Consider the following 16,394-nt stretch of genomic DNA (forward strand, 5'->3'; position numbering starts at 1 on the left):
GTTAATTTTTTCTTGAAAACTGAGGTTTATCTAGATTTCCTTTTCTTTCCCCTATAGTTTTTCTTGGACTGACATTGCCTGAAACAAAAATTTGTGATGGAACTGAGTAAAAGAAGTAGTTCACTGGGATTTGATTTTTTTTTATATTTTCTTACTTATTTTGAAGTATGAACGGTCTCTCTTTTCAGGCTGTGTGGAGATTGTACTTAGTATGTAGCTTTATTTACTCTGCTAAAAATTATTCTTCTACAATTGTTAGAGAAAATATTAGAAGACTTGATTGCCATTTCTTCTGAATAAATATAAAAATAAAATTTTATTGTGGAGAAATTTAAAATATAATATTTTAAATTTAAAATAATTATATTTTAAACTTAAAATATAAAAATAAAATATAAAATAAATTTTATATTTATTTTCAAATAAATATAAAAATAAAATTTTATATATAAAATTTTATAGTGGGATATAGTGGAGAAAGCTATATCCCCTGAAAAACTGGTTGTAGTTGATGAATGACTTTGATTTTATAAAGCATAGTTGTTTTAAAAATATATTTTTTGTGGTTTCCCGTATATAAGTCTAGATATTGGAGCTTCATATACAGTATAGTAATAATGACAACTTTATGAGGGTATTACAGTAATAAAAACATAATGCATTTTAATACTGTGGCAGACTAATCTCATAACTGTAAAATTTCTGAAAATAAAATTATTTCTATTGCAAGGTTTCTGGGTTTTCTGGACTCTGAGGAATGGTTGATCATTTAATATAGTATGATTCCTACCAAGTTTCCTATTATCTATCTTGGTTTATATGTAAGATAGTCATCTTTTACAAGAACAGAAAATCAAACAACACATGTTCTCACTCACAGGTGGGTGTTGAACAATGAGAACACATGGACACAGGGAGGGAAGCATCACACACTGGGGTCTTTCAGGGGGAAATAGGGGAGGAACAGCGGGGTTTGGGGAGTTGGTGAGAGATAGCATGGGGAGAAATGCCAGATATAGGTGATGTGGAGGAAGGCAGCAAATCACACTGCCATGTATGTACCTATGCAACACTCCTGCATGTTCTTCACATGTACCCAAAAACCTAAAATGCAATAAAAGAAAAAGAAAAGAAAAAAATAAAAAATAAAAATCATCTTTTTTTAATAGAACAATTTCACAACTTTACAAATTAATTGCTTAAGATTTATAAAGATTTGAGAGTTTTTTCCTTGTTCTCCTAACTCCAATCAGCCATCAAGTGTTTACTGACTACCTGCATATAGGTATTATGTTATGATTAGAAAAGATACTTAAATAATTTGTAGTCCAGGAGTGAAGACAAAAATTAGAACTTAAAAACAAGCCTAAAGCACATTATAATGACTACTATAAGAACACATTTAAATATGTAAATAAGGCATCACATTTTTAAAAAAGAAAATAGATAAATAATAAAAGCAAAAAAGAAAAGTATGTTACAGAATCTGAATATAGATGTCATGAATTAAAAGTTGAATGGAAAATATGAGAACTATCTTGAAAGTGGTAATAATAATGTTAATAGATTTGTATTGATAGAGTTATATATATGCTATTCACATCAGACACAGTAACAAGCATTTAATTATCATAAATATCCTTATGAATAATAGTATAAATATATCCAATTATAGATAAATAGATTTTGTGCATTTCTCAGGTTCACACAAGTAGTAATTGATGGAGTGAAATGTTTAATTCATGGCTTCTGACATCAAAACCCATATTTTGGACAGCCATTCTAATTCATTTGTGTCTTCAATTTGCAAAATAGTTTCACTTACAATCAAAATATGAAGGCATGTGTTATTTACCTTCTGGCTAGAATAATGCTCTTCCAGGAAATACTCTTGTTATTCGCTGTTTGGAGAATAAATAAGATATAATGCTTTGTCTGTCATAAAGTATTTTTTGTTAGAGCAAATATAATTCCTTAAAACCATGGGTTATAGATCCTGGAAAATACAATTTTTATTACCAAATTTTTAAATATTACTAAATTTTTAAAACAGTTTCCATATTTTTGATTTCATATTTCAGAATGTGGCTACTCTATTCACATCCCTATGGAATTATTTTCCTTTTCAATTCAATACCAACAGATATTTGGATTATTAACATTTTGTTTTGCTTAATGATTTTGAAGAAATAAACATTAAGGTAATTTTTGTAATAAAAATATTGAATTATCAGTTAATGTGGTTATTTCAAATTTCTACACAAAGAAGAATGAATGCCACATTTATTCTCATTAAAAGAGACAGTATTTATTATATTTTAATGAAAATTCAGTTTTTAACACAGGATATCAGTAAGATCAACATATTTTTTATATGTAAAAAATATAATGGTTTTTATTTCAATTATTCCTTATAACATTGCACTGAGTTGTACTATTCAATATTAATTACTTAAGTGATATTTCCTGTCACTTTGCTGATCTTGTATTTATATTATTCTACTAGAGAGAAACATCAGTTTACTAACATGCAATATCTAGTTGAATACAAAATGTCTCAGGATGTTATGAGCAATACACAAGTTACCATACTTATTGAATATACAATGTCTATTTATCCATTATCTGGTTGATGCCAAGTTCACTCCAGTTCACAAGTAGTAATTTTTGGATTGAGATTGATGTTGAGTGTGTGTCTGTGTATCTGTACATATTTAACAGTTGATTCTGCCATCCTAAATAGTCACTATTATATTCTGTCAGCTGCGATTTGGCTAACACTATGAAAACAATTGACATTTTACAGTTCAATTCATAGATTGCAGAAAGTGCAGTAAGCCATAATATGAAATAAATCTCATAAATGTATCCCGTGAATTTAGATTTTATGGCATGTATATGAAAAGGAAGTTCATGTATTTGGAAAATAGGCATCACAACCTTGTTTTCAAGTGTGACACTAAGATTTCCTTAATGTTAACTTTAATATAAAATTTGCAGAGGATTTCATACTGCCAAACACATATATTAAATACTCAATGTAATTGCAATTCGCTCCAGAGCTTTTGTAGATAAAATATCGTGACTTAATAAAATGTTTTTAGGGATCAGCAGGAGCTTATATTGTGAAATATAAAGTGAATAACTAGATAAACAAAATTCTTTAACAAGAGTATACAAATTAATTTAGGAAGCATAGATTTTTGAGACTTTTTTATTATTTAAAAATGACAATATGAAAATTGTCATGGTGAAGAATGAAATGCTGTATTAAATTATTTTAGTCCTTTCCAAAGCAAGGGTAGAAGGCATGATGCAAATTGAAAATGGTGACAGATCAAAGCTAAATAACTTGACACAGACACAATACAACTGCAACTTCTGACTAAACAGGTGGCGATGTAACTCTCAGGCACAATCCATTATTGTGCAAAATTGGACACGTTGCCAAGATATTATACTCCAGTGACTTCAATAATGTTACTGTATTAGGCTCCCAAGCCTATTTCAGCATCTTATTGTATAATTTTTAAGATATGTTAGCATTACTTATTTCAATCTTTCAATAAATTAATATTGTATTCATATGTGGAACCGTGTTCTCAGAAATGAGCCATATGAAAATATGGTACAATATATTAAAATTTAAAACATTTAATGTGTTAATTAGAAGTAATATTAATAAACAGAAAATATGTTTATATATAATACAATATAATTTATATACTAATATAATATCTAAAATATATTTATCTGTTAAAGTTGCATATTTAATATATATGAAATATATGTACATATATAATCCATTAAATATTATTTTATATTTAGATATTCTAATACTAAAATGTTAATATTTAGATAATAATATGTAAAATATATTTTAGATACAGAATTATATTTTAGATGTTTACAGTAGGTCAACTTATGCTAAAAGTTCATATATTCAAATTAAGGTAAATGTTACTATAGTAAGTCAAATAATGTTCCTTTCACTTCAAGGTATCCATATTCTATTTTCCAGAACCTGTTATTATATTACCTTAGATGGTAAATGGAACTTTGTAGATATGCTTAAATGAAGAATCTTGCAGTGAGGGAGATTATTCAGGTGGTACAAATATAATTATAAAGGTACTTAGTGCATGCAAGAGGGTGAGTATCAGACAAAGAGATGTGAGCATGATGAGAGGAGGAGAATGAGAGTGAGGGTGAGAAAGAAGAGGAAGAGATTTGGAGATGTTGTGTGGCTGGCTTTGAAGATGATGGAAGGGAGATGGAAGGGGTCATGAACCAAGCAATGCAGGTGGCCTCTAGAAGCTGTAAAAGGCAAGAAAATTGATTCTAACCTACAGCCTCTAGGAGGAATACAGCCCTGCCAACACTTTGATTTTAGACCTGAACTTAGAACAGTAACACTATTTGTATTTTAAACTACGGAATTACGACAGCTATAGGTAAATACAATTATATGCATAAAGGCAGGTTCTTAAAAGTCAAATGGAGTTGTGTAAATTGTTCAAGGTATCGCAATAGGTGATGAAAATAGAATCCATCTACTGTTCCCTTAAGCTTCCATGGATTCTTAAGTTTTAAGAAGTATTCACCCTTGTTTTTCTAAAACCTATATCTTGGAACATACTAAAAAGATAAAAAAAAAGTTCAATAGCAGCGATGTTTTATATTTTCACAGGGTAAGTTTTACACCTTTTTTTTTTTTTTTAAAGCGGATTGATTGTTGTTTTAATGCTATTGTAAATAAAATAATTTCCTTTATTTTCAAATTATTCATAGTGTATAGAAACAGAAATACTTTTTATATTTTAATTTTATATTCTGAAACTTGCAGAATTTGTTAAATCTAATAGTTTTTTTTAAATGCATGTAGATGGCTTATGGTTTTCTATATACATGATCATGTTAAACGTGAATAGAGATAGTTTTGCTCCTTATAAAAAAGAACAAACTATACTTCATTAATTGCAGCTTATGTGTCAAAGAAACCATTGCTTTTAAGCATCTAGTATGAATCATACATTGTGCTAGGTGTACCTAATGTAATAAAGACCATATGCCTCTCCTAAAGAGTTTTTTTTTTTTTCCCCTTGGATAATATCAAATAGAAAGAAAAGTTTTTATGCAACAAAAAATAATAAACACAATTTTGTAGTTTTACTTTTGAAGAAGCCTTAGTTTTTCCCAAATAAAAAGCCATGATAAATATATAAACATGATGAGCTGGTTTATCATTTTAATGTTTGCTTAAGTTATTGAAGCAAAACTAATTGCATTTCTTCTATGTTAATAAGAAACTAAAATATTTATATGTATTTTCAATTTTTCAAAGCAATATTCTTTGAAAAAATACAATTAATTGTAATTACAGTTCCAACATATCTAAAAGATTAGACTTTTTTAAACAAATTATGGTAAGCTTGTTCATCATTTACTCTTTAGATCTATTTTTATTTAGTTATTAAGTAAATGGAAAGATTAAGTAGGTGGATTTTATTCTCATGGTTTTATACATGCTGCTGTGCTCAGAATGTTTGCTTATACATAGAAATGCTACAAACATATTTTTAAGAAACTGTTTAACCCACAGAAGAAAAAAGAATGGAGTAATATTTCTTTCATTAAAATTCCTCCTTTTTATTTATGATGACAGATCTGTGTACCAACAGTAAAAAAAAAAATAATGAATTTTTAAAACATCCTTTATAACAATGCTCTAAATTTATATCAGTGTCACAGGTGGACATTAGTCTTTTCATATCTTATTTGTTTAATATTTTTTTCTAGTAAATTAATACGCACACCAGAAATAATTACATTAACATATGAGAAAACAAATTAATGTGATCTACCGGAAGTTAGCTACATAGGTGACCAAATTATTGATAGTTGATTTTCCAATTATAGAGAAGATTTTCAAGGTAATTCTTTTTTTTTTTTTTTCAAAATATAGAAGATTTTATTTTATTTATTTATTTTTTATTTATTTATTTTTTTTCCCATTTATTTTATTGTATTTTAGGTTTTGGGGTACATGTGAAGAACATGCAAAATTATTGCATAGGAACACACATGGCAGTGTGATTTGCTGCCTTCCTCCCCATCACCTACATCTGGCATTTCTCCCCCTGCTATCCCCCCCTCCAGCTCCCCACCCCCCACCGTCCCTCCCCTATTTCCCCCCAACTGATCCCAGTGTGTAGTGCTCCCCTCCCTGTGTCCATGTGCTCTCATCGTTCAACATCCGCCTATGAGTGGGGGACATGGATGAACCTGGAAACCATCATTCTCAGCAAACTGACAGAGGTAATTCTTAAATAAGGTTGAGTCTCCTGTAAAACAACTTATGCCCTTACCTTTTAATGAAACATTGTAGAGAATTATAAGTAGTAATGACCTTTCATTTTATAACATATAAGTATGTTCAATATAATTTGTTATTACTTATTCAGAAACTAGTCACTGCAAATATGTACATCTATCTATTAAGGTAACCTGAAGTTTTCTAAAAGTTTGGGCTTAAATATATAATTTTTCTTTCAAAAATATTTTGTTACCATCTTAACTATCAATCATGAAGAGTGAAGAGACCAACGGGATTGAAAAGATCACTTGACATATAACTTTTAATCTTACAAATTATAGGACTTATTACTTTAAGTGATAATGAGTATTTAATCTTCTAACAGTCATTTAAGGTCCCAAACCAGGTCATTTCTAAAACATATATATTTTATTTTCGACAGAAATAGTTTGTGAAGATAAGTAAGATTTTTTTCCTTTCCCTTTTTTTGCTGTAATACATAGCATTCTATATATAGGAGGAGGAAATCTGCCTACAGGCTAAAATTTAGCCTTTGATCACATTTCCATTGGACCCCACAGTGTTTTAAATATGATACATTTTGTATTAAAATATCCAAGCCTTTGCTTTTTAAAGTTAATAAATTGTATTTATTAAAGCAGTTTCAATTTTACAGCAAAATTGAACAGAAAGTACAGAGAGTTCCCATACACCCCCGTCCTCATACACACACAAACTTCCCCACTATCCATATGCTGCATGTCACTGGTATGTATATTATAATCAATTAAGCTACATTGAAATATCATTGATAGTGGCAGCAGACAGACAAATTCCTGGAGAGAAAGAGGCAGGTCCCCGCTAAAACCCAAGCTTCAAGCCAAAGACAACCTGAGTCCTGAAAAGTAGGCCACCAGTTTTGGGTAGAATTCCCCACCACACAGAGTGAAAATTTCCTTGATGCCTTTAGCCAGTCAAACAGTACTTTTTCCAGGCCCACCCAAGGACCAATCAGCATGCACTTTCTCCTCCCCATAGACCAATCAGAATGTACTTTCTTTATTCTGAGACCATAAAAACCCTGGATTGGGCCACACGTTAAGGACTTCCTGCATGCAGATAGGAGCTACCCACTTGGGGGATCCTCTCCATTGAGAGCTGTTCTGTCCATAAGTAAAACTTCTCCACCTTGCTCATTCTCCATTTGTCCACATAACTACATTCTTCTTGGAGAGGGGCAAGAACTTGGGACTCACCAAAAGGGAGACATGAAAAGGGCTGTAATGTAGGGCTAAGGGCCCCACAGGGTCGTGGGGTGTCCCTTATGCTGTGCAGAGGTGCAGGATCGGAGAAATGAAGAGACAGGACACAGAAGTAAAAGGAAAACGCAGCTGGGCTCAGGGGGGCCATGCCACCTATAAGCAGAGACAGGCGAGGCCCTGAATGTCCAGAAGTGTCTGTATTTATTGAGTATAGTTTAGGGGGCAGGGCAGTGAGCGAAGTCATCTTTAAGGATAGTGATAGGGTTGTGAGCAATAAAACAATAGGTCCACCCCCATCAAGTCACCTAGGCTAGGAGGTAGACAGTACGCAGCAAGGGTTCCACCTCCATTAGGTTATTGAGGCAAGGAGGTGGGCCATGTGCAGTGAAGAGGGTGCAGTGTGCAATATCTGTATCTATGGGCATGCTATTCCTAAGATTTATAGAAGGATGCTTAAGTCACCCAGCAGTGACAGAGCTGCAGGGTCTACTGCCACCTGCTGGCAGCTTCCAATGAGTTCTGTAGGAAGATGCTTTTTGAGCAGCACCGTAACAAGAGTGATAAAGTTCACCTTCACCAAGGTGCGTTTATCGGGAGGGGTTTGAGCCCTTGGATGCTCAAGGGACTGCCTGTCTGAGGGCAGCCTTCCATAAGAACTGGAGCAAGGTCCTACAACCCCTTTATCAGGAGGAGTGGCTCTTTGTCCCAAGCCTGCCTTAAAGCGGGTTATCTTTAAGAAATACTGAGTGCTGCTACCTGGGCCATGGATTCTTGTCCTGGTATAACTGTTTTTCCCTTAAATCATACTCTGTACTGTGTGTGCTCCAGACATTCCTCCGACTATAAGCTGCTTATTCCTTAATTCATGCTCTGTACTGTGTCTGCTCTAGGCATTCCTCTGATTATGAACTAAGATGTAGATATATATATATATATATATATATATATATGGAAATAACTGAGTGTTAAGATATTCTTTAGGCATTCGTTCTATGAACTAATGTATGATTATATAGAGAGGATTATATAAAGGGAAATAATTGAGTAGAAACACTGTAAACTGAAATATTCTTCAAGCCCTAATTCTATAAGTTAATGTATGATTATATATAAAGGATTATATAAAAGGGAAAAACTGAGTAGTAACACTATAAATTGAGATATTCTTCAGACACTAACTGTGCCAGGATTCTGCTTAGTTCTCCTTCCTCAGTACCTGTATGGGGAGTTACCCACAAATCTCTACCTGAGTCCACTGAGTAGCTGGCATTACAGGCATTCACCACCACACCTGGCTAATTTTTGTGTTTTAGTAAAGAGAGGGCTTCACCATGTTGGATAGGCTGATCTCAAACTCCTGACCTCAAATGATCTCTATATTATAAAAGTGCATCAATATACACTTTTTGTGTTTTATCAATTCTCAAAGCTTTCAACTTTATCTCGTTTTTAGATTTTATATTCATTGTAAGTCAGTGATTAAAAAATAAATAAAAAACAGTGACCATATTAATTGTGATTGGCAGATTACCTGAGAATCCAGGGTAATACATAAAAGGAGACGGAAATCATGTGTTTTCTATTTCTCTTCTTTTATAGCTCAAACAAGTATACATACTGGGTGCAAAGTCCCATGTATGTGTAAGCATGCGTGTGGGTGTATGTGTGTTTACATAAAATTATTGACATACAAGCATGTTCGCAGCATATTTTAATTAAGTCATATGAAGAAGGACATGTAATAAAATATTTTCTATTAAAAATTATAGATGTATAGCAAAAGGAAAATTATAACAATGTAAATGATGAATAATTCTTCAGGGAAAGCACATAATTTGGTTGCTGTTTCAAAGGAGACAACATGTTCAACAAACTATTAGAAATATGAACACCTTATACAAACCATAAAACAGAAACTGTTTTGTAGTGTGCTGAATATTTATTAGATTTGGAATCAAACAGTCTTCACTGTGTGTATCAATAAAATGAAACTTGATATGCTTTCAGAATACTCAACAGATTAACCTTGTAGGGAAATTTTTATGTCCTCATTACCATATAACTATAAAATAAAAGTAAATTAGGCCCAACAGAAAGCTTATGAAAGAAGTGAGTATTTTGATAAAAGTGTGTCCACATAGAATAGGAGTAAACAGAGACCGATAACTACAGAAACAATTCATACTATTATGCAAATGTTAAATATGACCAGCTGGTAGAGTGGAGAAATTACCATGCCTCGTAGTTAATAGTCATGTTGTTGTATAAACACCTTTTTTAATGTCGAAAAGTAATTTTCTTAAATCAAATGCTTCAATCAACCTTCATAAGATTGCGTCATGTTTCTATAAGCAAAGAGACTATTGTTTTTCTCTATAGCCTATTTAGACCAGAAGATAAATTAATGGGCTTATATAAATATTTAGAAAAAGTTTTCCAGTCATTACAAAATCCATGCTATTATACAATTATATAGATAATTAGAAAATAAAACACTGGAAAAAAAAGATTTCATATAAATATATAAGATTTGAATTTTGAAACTCATAGAAGCAAGGACAATACAGTTGAAAACATGACACTTGTTGGAGATTTGTGAACAGGTAATATATTAGTCCATTCTCACATGCTATAATGAACTACCTGAGCCAGGCGCAGTGGCTCATACTTGTAATTCCAGCACTTTGGAAGATTGAGACAGGTGGGTCACCAGAGGTCAGGAGTTCGAGATCAGCCTTGCCAACATGGTGAAACCACATCTTTGTTAAAAATACAAAATTTGCTGGGTGTAGTGGCAAATGCCTGTAATCCAAGCTGCTCAGGAGGCTGAGTCAGGAAAATGGCTTGAACCCAAGAGGCGGAGGTTGTAGTGAGCCAAGACTAAACCACTGTACCAGCCTGGGTGACAGAGGGAGACTCTGCCAAAACAAAACAAAACAAAGAAACTACCTGAGACTTTGACTCACAGTTCCACAAACTGTACAGGAGGCATGGCTGAGAAGGCCTCAGGAAACTTAAAATGATGGCAGAAGATGAAGGAGGAGCAAGATAAGTTTTCACATGGTGGCAGGAGACAGAGACAAAAGTGGGAAGTGCTACAAACTTTTAAACAACCAGATGTCATGAGAAGTCACTCACTAACATGACAACAGCAAGAGGAAAATCTGCCCCCATGATTTAGTCGATCCCACCAGGCCCTGCCTCTAACATTCTGGATCACAATTAAACATGAGATTTGAATGAGGATACAGAGCCAAACCATGTCCTGTAATAAGAAAGACTTACCAATTATCAAAGGCCTATAAACTCTTAGGCTCTGTGGTAGAGATTTTAAATATGTTATCTACTTGAACTCGTCAATAGTACTGGAAGTACATATTGTTATCATTAGTTTGGATATTAGAAGAGGTAGTTTCACAGTACAAATGCCTTGCACAAAGCTACTGAGCTATGAAAGGGCGTGTAATGATTTCTAGATATAGTCTGTCACCAAAGTCATCAATCTTGGCCATTATATCAATTAAATGGTAAATTCATTTTAAGATTTCATGGAAGATATTTTAAGTGTACTTAAAAATATATACATAATTTATTTAAGGTGATTACAGAACTAGTCAAATAAGTAATGTTTCTTAAAAAATAGAGACACTAGTTTAAGTTTTTAGAAAATAGATAATAATTTATTCGACTCTTGCTGTTCTCAAAAACAGTAACTCCCTCAAACACTTGTGTTTAACAATGGAGATGCTGGTGTTAAGATCAATGATATTATTTACAACATTCCCTAACATGACTGAGAAGCAAAATTAGTCTCAATAAGTACTATTTGATTTAAATTGAATAGTGAAAATTTGAATACACTGTTTTCCTTCTAAATTTTAGTAAACCACAATAAGGAATATAAGAAGACAAAATAAAGATGAAACACAGAAGCATATGGGATATGGAAACCAAGGTTTGTTCTCAGAAATGCAATAAAAAGAATTTTGCGAAAAAATGTTACATGACAGGGTTTGAGTAAAAGCTCAGATATAAATGTTTTTTAAAAAACTTCAAGGGAGATGTACTTGAATAAAAAAAAAGATTAAATTTTATCAATTGTGTGATTGCGAGAATGGATATTTCATTCATGCAATCACTATTTATCAAGCTTCTACTACAGCATGTGCTTTTCTAGAGCCTGGAAATTAAGCAGTGAAAAAGAATGGTATCTCATAGAATTTATATTCAAATGAGGGGAGAAATGGATCACAATGTGAACATAGGTAAATATAAAATCTGTTCAATAATGATAAAAAGGTAAGTGAAGCTGTAAATCAGAATAAAAAGTGAGAAAGTTGTTATTTCAAATGAAATGGTGAAAGAACACATTATTCATAATTTAATATGTGAGACGAACTAAGCAAGAGTGATGGGGAGTTAATTTGTTGAATATTCCAGGCAGAAGAACAAATAACCATAAGGGTCCTAAGGTGGGAGTTGGTTTATGTATTTAAGGGGAAAAAATGTGGTACATGTGACTAGAGTGAAAAAAAAAAATGGCAGAAGGAGAGGAAAAGACATCAGGGCCCAGCTGATGTAAGTCACTTAGACCAATGTAAAGTCTTTCACTTTCATCATGAACAAGACAGAAATCTAAAAGTAGAGTTTAAACTGAGTGACGTATCCTGTCTCCTTTTAAAAGGAAACATTCTGAATGTTGTATTCTGACTAGTCTGTGAGCATAGATAGCAGATACACGTATGTGAGACCATTTAGGAAACTTGAGGTAATCCGGGCTGGAGAGGAACTAAAAATCAAGGAGTTGATTCATATCAGAAATGGTCAGGTTTCAAATATACTGTGGAAGTAGAGCCAGCAATATTCATAGATGGATTCCATATATGATAGTGTGAAAGGGGAACCTAAAAAAATGACTCCAAAGATTTGGCCTTATCAAATGGGAAATAATGTTGAGATTCCAGAGAAGAGATATCTTTCTCACAAAAAAAAAGAGAAAAATTAAATGTTTCAAGATAAATACAAATGCATTCAAGAAGTAATGATCCAATAAAATAGCAAAGCAAACGTAACATCATCTTTAACAATCCTTGGAGATTTAAAAAAGGACATTTTTGATCTTATAGGTATATTATTTCACTAGAACAGTAATATAATTATAGTGGATTATTTGACAAATTAATACTCTACAAATGTGTGTGTATATACCCACATACTAATTTAAATAATATTGTCACTTCTCAAATGAAACACATGGTACTAAAGAATTATCCATGGTTGCAGAAGAGAATGTGTTATTTTGCAATATTCATTGTGTTTGAAATGTATTATAATGTGTCAACTTTAACAATTAATTTAAAATGGAGTTATAGAAACAGTTTTAAAAAGTGAAAGAATTTGATGTGAAAAAAATGGATCAAAGATCTAAATGTGAAATTGAAAATTATCACACCCTTGGACGAAAATACAGGCATAAGGTCTGTTGGGAATTTTATGTCTGTGTATTAAATTATTTCTTATATATAAAAACCAAAGAAAGTGACAAAAGAAAAACATAGGTTAACTAGATTTCATCAAAATTAGAAACTTGTGTTTCAACAGAGACCATCAAGACAGTAAAAAGACAACCCTCAGAATGGAAGAAAAGAACTATTACAGCTTAACATGAGCCAGAATTAAGGTACAGGCAGGTGAAGGTTAGAATGATTGCTGATTATGCGTAAGCCTAACAGCATCTTAAGAATATAGACAAAATGTGTTAGAAAACAAGTTTCACCTCAAGAATGAGTAATATTTTTAGCCTTGGTAACAAAGCTAATGTCTGAGTTAAAGAGACAGATTGTTAGTGCAGTTGTCAGCATCGACATCCATCTGGAATTGTTTTTCTCTCTTGTTTTTTAGTTCTTCCATTTAAAAAAATCATTCTCTCTTTGTTGAACAATTGAAAAGAAACATGAAATTAACATAAATGTGCAGAAATCTCTCCATAATGAAACTTTGTAATATAAAATTTTAAAGTGATAACACTTACTCTTCTATAATATTTATAAATTTAAATAAGGTTGTTGAAACATATGTACAGCCAGGCACAGGTTAACATTATAGATACGTTCTGAGAAGTGTGTCTTTAGGCAGTTTATTAATAGTTGTGGGAACACCATAGAGTGTACTTACACAAACCTAGATGACAATAGCTTAATACAAACCTAGGCTATATGGTGTGTATATGCTGCTAGGCTACAAATCTCAATAGTGTGTCACTGTACTGAATACTGCATGTAACTGTAACACTATACAATAAATATTTGTGAATCTATATATACCTAAGCATTGAAAAGCTGCAGTAACAACATAGTATGAATGACAAAAATGGCACACTTGAATATGTGTACCTATACTTACCACAATTAGAGCTTGCAGGAATAGAAGCTCCGCTAGATCACCCACTCAGGTGGCGAGCAAATGTGAGAGCCTAGAACATGACAATATATTACTACAGACACTATAAACACTGTGTACTCAAGTAACACTACATTTATAAAAAGTTTTTCTTACTTTAATAATAAATTAATGGCCGGGAGCAGTGGCTCATGCCTGTAATCCCAGCACTTTGGGAAGCCGAGGCTGGTGGATCACCCAAGGCTGGGAGTTCAAGAGCAGTCTGACCAGCATGGAAAAGCTCCATCTCTACTAAAAATACAAAAAATTAGCCAGGCTTGCTGGTGGTGGCACATGACTGTAATTTTAGCTGCTTGGGAGGCTGAGACAGGAGAATGGCTTGAACCTGGGAGGTGGAGGTTGCGGTGAGCTGAGATCACAGCATTGCACTCCAGCCTGGGCAACAAGAGTGAAACTCCATCTCAAAAAAAATAAATAAATAAAAAATACAAAAAGAAATAATAATAATAATTGTTTAAGCTTACTCGAACATTTTGCTTTACAAACCTTTTCATATTTTTGACTTTTTGACTCTTTTGTAATAATACTTAGCTTAAAATACAAACATGCTGTAACATACAAAATATTTGTACTATACAGAAATATTTTCTATGATCTTTTTTCTATTTATTAAATTTTTTATTTGCCAAGGACTTTTATATTTTTACTTTTTACACTTCTTTTGTGAAAATCAAAACACAAACAAACACATTAGCTCACATAGGGTCAGGCCCACATAGGGTCAGTATAATCAATATCACCCTTTCTTTCACCTCCACATCTGGTCCCACTGGAAGGTCTTCGGGGTTAATAACATGCATAGAGCTGTCCTGTCCACTATCAGTGCTTTCTTACAGAATACCTCCTGAAGGACCTGTCTAAGGTTATTATACAGTTAACTTATTTTCTCAAGTAGAAATAATACACTCTAAAAACCAGTAAACAGTCTAGTATAGTAAATACATAAATAGTGACATAATCATCTGTTATCTTCATACAATATGTCCTGTACATAATTGTATGTGCTGTACTTTTTATGCCTGAAAGTGCAGTAGGTTTGTTTACACCAGCATGACCACAAACATGTGAGTAACGCCTTGTGCTATGTTATGACAGCTATAATGTTACTAGGTGACAGAAAATTTTCAACTCCATTATTACCTGACAGGACTATCATAGTATGTGCTATCTCTTGTTGACCAAAACATCACTATGAAGCACAAGATTGTACATATTGAGTCCTTCTTTTTGATATTAACCCAAAAGGGAATTTGGAAGTTATGAAGATAAATTCAAAGTTGAAAACTCAGCCAGACAAGAAGTTTTTGTAGGTTCACCATTAAAATGTTACAGAAAAGTGATGTACAACAAGTGAAAACATTATAACTCTTTAGTATGTCAGTTAAGAAGGTAGGAGAAAGAGCCCAGTGCTAAAAGCCTATTTTAATGTGGGTGGAATTAAAGCTATTTTATCCTGCATAATGAGAAAAAGAGTAAGTACACTGCCCAGCAGTGTACAAGGAGCAAACCTTAATATGTAGATCTTTAGGAGGCCAGGGAGTCCCACTTTGGAGTACAGAATTTCACAAAATAATACAACTTTTAAAGAAATATGTGAAACAGTATCACTGAAAAATGTGGAAAAAAAGCAGTGTGAATCTAAATGACTTTGGAAATTAATGGTGTCTGTAAGACTACAAGCAAAATAAACTGTATTGTAGTTGAGAATTATTTTTCCACGGGGATAGAGTTTAAATATTTTGAAATGACTCTGCATGTATACTGGAATTGAACAATAATGTGAGTGGGTGGCAGATGGTGGGAGCCACATTTCTCGTTGCTGAAGTGGAAAGTTATAGATGGGAAAGAGGAGGAGGCTAGAATGATTCATGTGATTATAAATTCGAGTTGGAAATATCAGTCTGAAGGCTTGTGTAGCATAATACATAGATGATAACATATAGAGATACTCATTGATATGTATATATACATAGGTTAACACACTCCTGTGTATTTTTCTTCTCTGTCTTCTCAGAGGGACTACAAGCAACCACAATAGCAAAGAGCACACCTGGCACCCATATCTTGGTTTCTAAGGCCAGTTTTACAAGAAAAGGGATCAGAATTCCTTAGTGAAATGGCTGGTTCCAAGTTTAAGTTTGGAGAGGAGATGCATACAATAAACCCAGAATATTTTGCAATGCAGGAAAGTAAAGTTCTACGTAAATATAATAAAAAAAAACCTACTGGCCGGGCGCGGTGGCTCAAGCCTGTAATCCCAGCACTTTGGGAGGCCGAGGCGGGTGGATCACGAGGTCAAGAGATGGAGACCATCCTGGTCAACATGGTGAAACCCCGTCTCTACTAAAAATACAAAA

This window comes from Cebus imitator, unplaced genomic scaffold (assembly GCF_001604975.1).
Source record: "Cebus imitator isolate Cc_AM_T3 unplaced genomic scaffold, Cebus_imitator-1.0 Scaffold61, whole genome shotgun sequence".
Classification (NCBI taxonomy): Eukaryota; Metazoa; Chordata; class Mammalia; order Primates; family Cebidae; genus Cebus; species Cebus imitator.